The 10000-nt window shown below is 47.3% G+C and overlaps 1 non-coding gene across 1 annotated transcript; it reads left to right on the top strand.

Annotated features, from left to right (window-relative positions):
* The first annotated feature begins 3787 nt into the window (after window positions 1-3787).
* On the top strand, window positions 3788-3859 carry KEH32_t06. Its single transcript has one exon. It is a non-coding gene; the product is annotated as a tRNA-Lys (tRNA).
* Window positions 3860-10000: the final 6141 nt, after the last annotated feature.

The raw sequence follows: 10000 nt of genomic DNA, 5'->3' as shown, positions 1-10000 counted from the left end.
TGCTTTTTCTATCTCCCCCTATTCCTTTTATTGTACGACAACCTATAGAGGGAGATCCCTTCTTTCGCGCAATCTCTTGCTCTGTTCCTATTTCCTCTTCCTTCCCTTCTTTTTCCGCCGCTGCTCGCCGTTGGCGGCTAAAGTTCTACTCGCCGTTGGGCAATTTTCGGCATGTCTATCAGGCTGGGCGGGCTGCAAACTACCTACGGTGCAAGTTCAGGTGCCAAGCGGAGAAGTAGGCATAGATAAGAGCTCGTTTCAGCTGTGGCATCTCTCTCATCTGACGCATCTCTATCAGCTGGGATTCCTGATGCATCGGAAGCAAGAAACGAAGGCTTGCTTGAAAGCCGGACAGATTTTCCATGTTGACGCGCACCCTTCTCTATCTGGCTCGCTCTGTTTACTGCGCTCGCTGCTTTCGCAACTAGTTCATGTAAGGCAGTAGCCTCTGGTCTTGCAGTTGGGGAGGGGCTCGTTGTTAAGTCGGATAGCCCTTGCCTTCGTTTCTGACTAGCGTTGGCGTACTTAATAGTTCTGTCTTTCGAAAGGGATCCTATTCGACGGCCTTCACTTCCGGCAACATTGACCGAAGGCCTCTTCTTTACCTCAAGACACGATAAACGTCAATTTATAGGCCTCTTCTCTTCTTATAGGCTCTGTATGGCCTGGTGCGTTAGGGAGTGGAGAGAGGTCGCAATATTCCGATTCTCCATGTTGCCGAACATAAAGAACGCTTGGTTCGAGTGTAACGGCTTTTGTGCTTGCAGCTCGGTTCGGGTATGTCTTTAATGCTTGATTTGATCCTCAATCGCCTTCGGCATTCGCCTTTCGCCTTGGGCTTGAAGACTTCACTCTACGGGTTGTCCAAATCTCCCTTTTGCAGCCGGTCTCGCTCTGTCAGCTCGGCGTGTAGCTCTTATTCCTGCTGTTGGGATTCCTGCAGTTAAGGCAGCTGGGATCCATCATTCTCTTGATTCCGAACTTTTCCTTTAGTAGGAGTAGGGTATTGAATACCTCTAGTAGGTACACCGGGCCAGACAGACAAGATGGAATCAGAAGTTGATTGAATGAGATTGAGAAATGGAAGCGGCAACATGGACTGGCTTTCTTGCCTACCTTTATATTAGTAGGCTAAAAGCAGTGATCAATCTCCCTTTCCTTTGTAGCTCGCTGGGTCAGCTAGTTCTGTTAGGGCAACCTCGGGTAGCGGGTCGGTTCTATCAGCATAGGTAGTTCACAACTTATTCCCAGTCGTATGAGCCTGTTACTCCAGTCGGTGCAGTTTGCTCAGTGTCAGTAGAAGGGGGGCAAGGGCTGGCTTCATGGCAAAGCTTCCAAGAGGTTGGTCAATGGCAATAAGGGCTGATAGAGGGACTGAGAATAGAATGACAGTCTTTCCTTCTTTTTTGTTTTGGAGGAGCCCTTCTGTCCCACTAGGTTGGAGCCCTTCGTTTTCCCTTTGACCCTGGGAGCCCTTTGAGATGCAGGGAGTGAGTCAGCACCTTAGCAAGCAGCATAGATCGAGCCCCAGATCCGCGCTGTAGAGGAGCTCATCAGGTTCCATCCGGCGAGTATCCTGTAAGGCGCTGAGGGCAAGTATGCTTAGTATGTCCGAAGACCTTGCAGTAGTGAGACTGAACTCCCGAAAGAGGAGATCTCATTCGAGCAGAGAGAGTCGCAAGCAGCAGTCCTAGTTGTCAACCAAGTCTAGTGAGCTCATCATCTTGGTCTGTGAATGTGTCACTCCAGGTGCAAGGTTTCGTTTCCCTCTAGCCAAAGACTCCCTTTTCTTGAACATGCAACTCAGCATCAAGACCAACTCCCAAATCTTTGTGATGATTGGCTCCACCTGGAAACCCTTCCCGCTTTTTCCTCTATCAGTAGCCGAGCTAGCCCCCGGATCAGCCCGAAATCAATCAGTAGGTGACCCTGAAAGTCCTTTTCTTGAACTCCGCGAAAATACCTGTTGAGAAAACCACCTGGAACACGCTCTTTGGCTTGATGCTCTTGAACTAGCCGAACGAGACCTATGCTTTCTTCTTTGTCTCCGAGGATGAGGATCAAGATCAAGTGTGTTCGAACCGAGCTTTCGGTCTCCTCTTTTTTCGGGGAGTCCAATAGAAGAAGATGAAAGCATTGATTGATAGCGAAAGGTGACGTGGAAGCGGTTCACGATGTGTGGTCAAGACGAAGTGTCGAGGACTGCCCTCTCTTTCCCAGTAGATCCAGCCCTCGCTCCCCTTCTCAGTGATCCTCTTGGCTTCCTCGGTGAGTGCAACAATCGAACAAGAGAGGAGTTCAGGCCCCCCCTTTTTTTGGCTGTGAAATTGGATCTGACATTCCCTTTTGAACAAGAAGTTTCAGACTCCCCAGTGACGTTGACCAAAGCCAGCTAACCACGTGGATAGGTCAGGGACATCCGGAAGGGAAGATCACGGCCTCTCAAAGCAAAGTGTTGATCCTTATCGGTCATCCACATCACACACAATCAAAATCTCTCGTGATCGAAGGGGAAAGCCTTCCTACTCGAGCAGGAAAGAAAGGAAAGGGGTCAGCCGATCAATGTCTCAACCATTCCAAGGCCGATTTTGTGGAAAGCGAAGGGGACCTCAATCAGTCAAGTCAGTGAAATCCCCGCTTTCGCTTTGCTCTCTCTTGAGCCCGCATTTGAAGATCTTTAGAGGTGAACCCACATAGTAGACGCTGGTGGAAATGGAAACTCGAATTTTCATTTTTCGCTAGTGGCTACGTGATGTGGAGTTCAGTTTGATTGTGTCGAGACAGCTATGGCTAAATCATTGTTATATTTGTTGGTGAAGGAAATCGAGTTTTTATCTAAAGCTTTCGCTAATAAGTTAGAGTTTTCTTCAGCAGAGCTTTCCCGAATAAAAAAAAAGCCTAAAAACTAACCGGTTGTTATAAATTTTCTGCGTTGAAGTTGGTAGTTCTTCCAAAGGAGGAGCTCGATTCAATTTATATATATCGATTCGTTTTTCCAGGTACTTCCGACTTGGGTTACGCCTGTCTTCCTGGAGCGCGTGACGATTTGGTGTTGAACGCCTTATTTCGAGTTCTAACTCGTCACGTTATGGATTATCCCTTTTTTATGGAACATAATCATTCATTTTTTTCGTCGAATGGCTTTGAAATGTTTAAGGAGGTGCGAAGCTGGGGTAAGGTAGAAATGCTAATGCATATTAATCTGACTCCGTTTTTAAATTCCATAAGTCGAGATCGGTTGCTTGAAAAATGAGAGACGTTTGTTAGTGATCGTGTCATTTTGACTTTGGTGAAAAGCTTTTTGAATATCAGTATCCTGACGGATAAGGGAAAGGATATGTCATTGTCTCGTGGGATTCCCCCCGCCAACTTAATTACGTGTTTTCTCTTATATTTTGATCTAGATGAATTTGATTTAGCCATGTTCGAAGTTTTTCCTTTTCCCTACACACGATATAGGGAAACGGCAATATTAGCACTTAAATGTCCCGAGGAAGTCTCTTCCTTTTCATTGGATAAGCTCGAATGGCTGCTCAAGGAACTCACTTTAAAGGCAAATGTCACCCGTGTTGTGAAAGGTGGATTGCCAATTCCTTGCTGCGGTGGGAAACTATCCCTCGATGAAGAGGGCAATATCCACTTTTTATAACGTATTTTCCATTCTGAAATCATTTTTTATATTAATATATATATAAATTTACGGTTGGGAATCTATGTTTCTTTAGTCTAGGCCTATCTGTGCCCCCGGATGTAGGTACCCGCTTGGGTGCTGAACCGAGTGACCAAAGTGACGATAAATAAAAAAAGAAGGAAGTTTTGGGTTTATTCCAAAATGCAGGTTCGAGTCCTGCTCGTAACTTGTGTATATCAATCCATTCATTAATTTTTTTTAATAATGAAGTCCACGCTTTTTCTGGGTCAAACTCTCCTCTATCTCAACATTGGGCACGCCCTTGAGGCCGAAAACCTCTAAATGGGGTATACACGTCTTTAGGAGAAAGGGGTGGTCCATTCGGGTAAAAGCTCCTCAATATCCATAGACGAAGACGAAGGGTGGTAAGAAAGACTGGCTGAAAAGGAAGAAAAAGGAATAGAATCGAAATCTGCTTCTAAACCTGCGACTTTCTCTGACTTTCGTTCTTTCGACTGATTGCCTTCCGCCCGGAAAGAAGAATTTTTTTGAACCATGGACTGAAAGCTCCTCGTTCCGAGCCTTGCTGTCCTACTAACTATTAGAAGTAGAAGTTAGGGTTTTCCCGCTCGTCTCGTCTTTGGTGACAAAACTTCTCTCGTCCATCTTCGTCTGTGAAAAGCATTGGCATTCTAAGTATTCTACTTCCTTCTCCTCGTTTGAGGAAGATGAAAGAGGCATTGGAAGAGGAACTCTTGACATCGAAAGCAATTCCGTAGCTCTACCCCTCACTCTCGTAAGCTGTACATACGTCACCCTCCATTGTCTTAGCGAGGATTTCAACGTACTCCCGCGTGCCGGGAAGTTCCTTCCTTAGCCTAGAAAGCCAGTCTTCTTCGGAACCCGCCAATCCATCTTTAAGCGGAAGGCCACTTTCAATTCTTGCGAATTGAAGGATGCAGCGAGCCATCCCATGCGGCGACTGGGCATGGCATCAACAAATAACTACAATTAGACCCCTACGAACATTAATACAATAATAAAAAAATGCCTCTCATCGAAAGTTGACTACTACTGAAATACTGAAACTGAAAGTCTACGCGCAACGAGATTAACTCGGAAGGACGAACTCAGAAAACTTCCGACGAGGAACTAATAGAGCGGCTGGGAAAAAGCTTCCAGCAACAAAAGAGAGAAGAAATTTAGTAAGTAGTAGTAAAAAAAAGTATAGTACGCATTCCCCGCTCCATCAGAATGACGCTGTATATCTTAGCTACCGTAGCGCACCTACAGAGCGAAGAAGCCAATTGATATCCAAGTTGGAAGCCTTCCGCCTGCCCGCACCGGTGTCGATACCCAAAGAGAAATGAGACTAGCGCGAAGTCATGCAGACGTCATTCAGCAGCAAAGCAGCAGCGCGCTAAGGTGCAGAAAGCAATTCAGCCCCGTCCATAGAAAGTTCTATGGGGGGAGGAACGGAACACACGCGCAGGGGGGCGCTAAAGCTCTTATTAGGCCCATTACCCCACAAAGAGAGGAAGGACCAGGTCCGCGCACGCCTTCTCGAGGGCTACTATACTACCACTACCACAGCTGGCAAAGCCAGCCCGGACATCCAGCAATGAGGTGCCGAGCAGCTTCTCGTTCTCAAAAGCCATCTTAGACCTTAATGCAGCAGCTGCTGTGCTGTCGATCCCGATCTCGATCCAGTCGTCGATGAAGCAGCAGAGCCATGCTGCAGCCGATCGATCAATGACGTGACTCGCGCCGGGCGCATCTACCAGCCTGCGCATCTGTGAGGGCCCACAGCTGCTGCCATGCCGGAAATCCCACCTCCGCCCCGCCGGCTAGAAGAAATGAAGTGCCGTATAGAAAGGGTCATATGACGTGGCTCATTCCAAAGGAATTCCGGCTCAGATATCACTGCTCCAAACGTCGCCACGGAAGCCTTATACAAAATGTGGAGCAAGGCGCCCATTTCCCGTCGACTACCACAAAAAGGAAAGTGGAACCGGCAGACTCGTACTGTCCTTGCAGAGGAAAGAGTCAGAAGGTCCCAACTCTGAGTCTGATTTTTTCTGATATCGAAGCAGTCGAAGCAATATTCTATGCTACTTTTCAAAGTCTGGATCGACCTATCGGGAAGGTAGCTGTTCTCGACCGACCCTTGACCTAACCCTCGGAAGCAGAGCCACATCACAGAGCGTTGTACTACGCTCATCTATTCTATAGTCAAAGCAGGAGCCTATCCTTAGCAACGTGCCCCGGTTGTCATCTTTGTGTTTGTGTGTGTCTGAATGTCTGAGTGGGACCTTTCCTCGTGAATTGCCTTCTTCGAGGCATGATCAGGGGCGGGATTTCACTCTTCAATGGTACGGTACCAGCACGGGCCCTTTCTCGATATGGGTCATCCTTAGTATACTAAAAAACTCCGTTTGGTGGGTATGAAGTCAAGACCAAAATCTCCTCTTTTCGGAAGAGCGTGAAAACTTTCATTATATGGCCAGATCTTGGTAGGGAAATGGGGCCTTCCGACCCCTTGGGGCCGGGTACTTGGGATCAGAAAGAAAGGCTTGTTCTACGCTTTAAAAACGGAGCTTCACGGCGATCCTCGAATTGGGAGGAAGAGAACCAGCACCTATCAGAGATTTCGCCCTGCTACAGCGTGGTGGGAAGATGGAGTCAGTCTCAAAGGAAGGCCGCACGTTTGTAGGAACATCACAATTATACGAAATCTCAGAGTTGTTTTGAGTTAGATACTATATCTCGTCCCTCAGATCAATGAATTACAAGCTATCTTGATCGGTCAGAGAAGGAAAGGAAGGAGATTACTCTTTCAAAGAATGATGACACCCTGGCTCAATACATTTTTTTAAGAGTAGTCTATGTACTGAACCAGAGCCTTACATCCCGCCGTCACTTAAATAGAATTTTTTCCTAGTGGGGGACTGGAACAAAACGAGAAATGTGACAAGCGAAGTCAAGCTATAGAAGAAAGCTTCTTCCGGTTCAGCAACAGGGGCAAGTCCAGACTCGTCAACAGTACCAAGCCCGGCAGGAGCAGTAAGCACAGAGGCCCATTCTACCTTTAGTCTGTCCAGGAAAAAAGAAGATCAATACAAGACGACTTTCCAAACAGTATTGAAGAGTGTTTTAGATTCAAGATCCGCGCGAGAATAGAAAGCAGCAATGCTTAGCGGTCATGCTCTTAGGTAAGCCACTGGCTTTGGATCTGCCTTGGGACAAGATAGGAAGAGACTTTTGGTGTGGAAAGTCGAACCTCATTCATAAGCTTCGACTTTTGCTGTCCTATAGTCCCGCTGGAGGCATGCCAACAATTCTTCGTGAAGAACCACTCGCTTAGAGTTCGGTGCTGCGAGGAAAGCTATGGTCATGATCTACGGCCCAATTTTCACCAGCTTCAGGGCGGCCTCTTTCAGCATATCTTTCTGCCTATCTTTCTTATGATGCCTTAGCGGATGAAAGAGCTCATTATTCTTTTACTCTTCAATATTCCTTGTCCGGTGGAATTGACACTACTTTGCCTTCTGCTCTTATTGGTTCTGGGACAGACCGTCCTTCCCGACGAAAGTCGTCCCCAATTGATCTCCATGCGTATGAGGAATTATTGGATGGAATGCCCGCATCTAGAGGGTTGCCGTGGGGGAAAGATTTGGCTCGCATGACGTCACATCAAAGTGAGTCCGTACACGGGAGGAGGCACCAGAGGAGCTTAGCCTGGAATGCTTGGTTTGTTAAGTTAAGTAAAGAGACCGAATGCCTAGACCTCCTTCGTCCAAAGGCTGACATACCGTTTGCCAGTTTACCGCATAGATTTTTCCTTTGTTCCCATTTGACCACAGAAAGTCTCTTTGTAAAGACTCCAGGTGGTCAACTGTTGATAATGGTATCTTGAAAGAGCTCATTCTGTGGTTGGATATGCCAGCCGTGACTTATTTTATGAGCGTAAGGCGACCAGCAAAAGTTAACAGTTGAGCTTTCCAACCTTGAAGGCGATTTTCTACTCTGCTTACAGTTGCCTTAAATTCGTTACGCGATGGCCTACGCGTCAGAGGGGAAATGCCCAAGTAGGACTGCATTGGCGATGTCTTTGTGATACCTAGCAGTTTTTTTAAGACTTCCTTCTTCCTGTTTGGGACTCCTGTGGATAAATTGGCAACAGATTTGGAAAGATTGACCTTCTGGCCCGATTCCATGTGGTCCAGGTCCAGTATTTGCTTGATTGTCCGGCAAGACTTCTGGTTTGCGCGTATGAAAATTATGGTCTTGTCGGAAAACACTAAATGTGATAGTGGTGGGCCCGATCTGGACACTCTGATGGGGTCAGCTAGATCTAGTTCGGTTGCCTTGTGGATAGCCGCTGACAGTGTTTCCGCGCACAGGATGAAGAGGTACGGGGGGAGAGGGTCCCCCTGACGTAAGCCTCGTGTAGGTTTGAATGAATCAGTCTGAGTTCCGTTAACTAGTACTGAGAAGGTTGGGGTCCGTACACATGTCATTACCAGACGAATCCAATGGGAATAAAATCCCTTTTTATATAGTATAGTCTCAAGGAAGTCCAAATTCAGACTGTCGTATGCCTTTTCGATGTCCAACTTGATACACATACAACCCTTCTTTGCCTTCGACCGTCGTAAATGGGAAAGCACCTCGTGGGTAATGAAAATCTTATCTGATATAAGCCTGCCGGGGACGAAGGCGCTTTGAGCAGGTGAAATCAGTTTGGGCATGATCTTTCTTAGACGGTTCGTTATCACCTTTGTTATAATTTTCTACGCGACGTTACATAGGCGGATGGGGCGGTATTGGTTGAGCGATTGCGGAGCTTGGGTTTTCGGAATGAGCACTAGGTGGGTAGCATTGATCTGGTTTTCTAATGTGGCCGTCTCGAAAGCTAGCTGGACCATTCGTATTAAATCAGATCCGATGATTGTGTCCAAGCAATGTTGATAAAATACCGGCTGGAAGCCGTCGGGGCCCGGCGCCTTGTAAGCTCCCATACTAGTGACTGCTTTTTTTACCTCTTCCAGAGTGACAGGGACGGATGACATTGCAACGAGATGAAACCTGACAGCAGTAGATCGAATGGAATTAGCCTATATAAGGTAGGCTTCAATAGACGCGAGAAATTGCTAGAAGCATCCGTGCGGGACCGGATAAGTCGATGGTTGGAAGGACACTTAGCAATATTCTATAAAAAAGTTAATCTCATGAGGCCGGCCCGTTGTGACCCTGACATAGCGTTAGGTCGACGTTTGGGGACGACCAGAAGTAAAGAAAATACAGGGCAGCATGAGTCAACAAGGTACTGATGCGGAGCGAAATTGTGAGTTGCTTTCTCAATTGATTGTGGATTGACTTAGCGTTCAGTCTCTGAACAGGCTCAGATGTCTGCGCCTGAAATTCCCGCCACGATCCATCCCCTTTGGCTCGCTAGCTGCGGAGTTCTTTACCTTGTCCCCACCGAAGGGAGCCTCTTCTTTTCTTGACCGGTGTCTTCGTTCGGCAGAGCGTACGAGAGCTCTATTCGAGGCAAAACCCTCTCCCGAATAGGTGTGAATTGGTTGGTGCAGCATAGCATGAGCGGCTTAGTCTTTCGCTACTCATGTGTTCCTGCGATTATGGCTGCCAGAATCATCGTAGGTTAGTCGAGGTCAAGCTTGATGAGTGTGGTTTCCGACAGGAAGAACGTCGGTTTGCGCGCCTTATCCAGCTTTAAAAGCCCTTACCCAAGTTCACTCGTAGGGGGTCTTAACTAACGGTTCGCCACCAAGAGTGAATTCGCGAACGGTAGGCCCAACTCTTTATACTTAGCTGGAAGCAGGGCATTACTCTTAGCCGGGAGTGCACCGTTGAGGGCCGGCAGTCGACTTCCTATTCTGCTATGGGTTCAGGGCAGCAAGGCAAGCCCCTTCCTTTCGGTTCTTCGGTAGGGCCTAGGAACACGGTATGCCACCCTGCCCTGCTGCTTTGTTGGCATTGGCATGATGAGGTGTTGTGAAATGGTTCGATGGACTATTGGAAGATGCACAATTGCAGACGGCATCGCGCATCTCAGGCTAACCTGCTTACCTCAAGGGACCGGAAACGGCATAATATACTAAGGAGAAGCGGTATACGTGACCAACCCTCGGCTAACAACATGAGGCGAAGAGATCACCTAAAAACCTCCTAAAGGTCAGTAAGTACTACTCCTTAGATCAATCAGTACAGTAGTAGAAGAATAGTAGTCTGATTGTTTAGCGTAAGCCCGTATTTCATCATCAGAAAAAACTTCTCGCCCTTCTTCCCGTCCTTGCCTTAGAAAAAGCGTTCTTTTCAATTCTTGCTGATCAAATAAGATGAGAG

This window comes from Phoenix dactylifera, mitochondrion (genome assembly GCF_009389715.1).
Source record: "Phoenix dactylifera mitochondrion, complete genome".
NCBI lineage: Eukaryota > Viridiplantae > Streptophyta > Magnoliopsida > Arecales > Arecaceae > Phoenix > Phoenix dactylifera.
This window is presented reverse-complemented; position numbering and strand designations above follow the sequence as displayed.